Here is a 265-nt window from a genome sequence, read left to right on the forward strand (position 1 = left end):
GGGGGGGACAAAAGGGGAAACAAAAAAAAACCTAAAAGGGAAGGAAAACGAAATGGGGAAGACAGAAACACAAGACGCAAGGGAAGAAAATGCTATAAATGGGAGGGGGGGAGGGGGGGACAGAAACAGAGGGAGAGAAAGGACACGCAGAAGAGACCCAGAAAGGGAGGAAAAAACATGGGAGGAAAGAGAGACCCAAGCACGAGGTACAAATGCCATTCCTAAGATGCCATCAATACACATACACTTCTCCCCCTTTTCGTAA

General features: G+C 47.5%; 1 protein-coding gene across 1 annotated transcript in view; it reads right to left on the minus strand.

The window, feature by feature from the left end:
• Nucleotides 1-265, minus strand: part of LOC119593828 (alpha-protein kinase 1-like) — a gene marked incomplete at its 3' end in the record, with an annotated part of 69,629 nt that overhangs the window by 9,271 nt on the left and 60,093 nt on the right.

This window comes from Penaeus monodon, chromosome 32 (genome assembly GCF_015228065.2).
Source record: "Penaeus monodon isolate SGIC_2016 chromosome 32, NSTDA_Pmon_1, whole genome shotgun sequence".
Classification (NCBI taxonomy): domain Eukaryota; kingdom Metazoa; phylum Arthropoda; class Malacostraca; order Decapoda; family Penaeidae; genus Penaeus; species Penaeus monodon.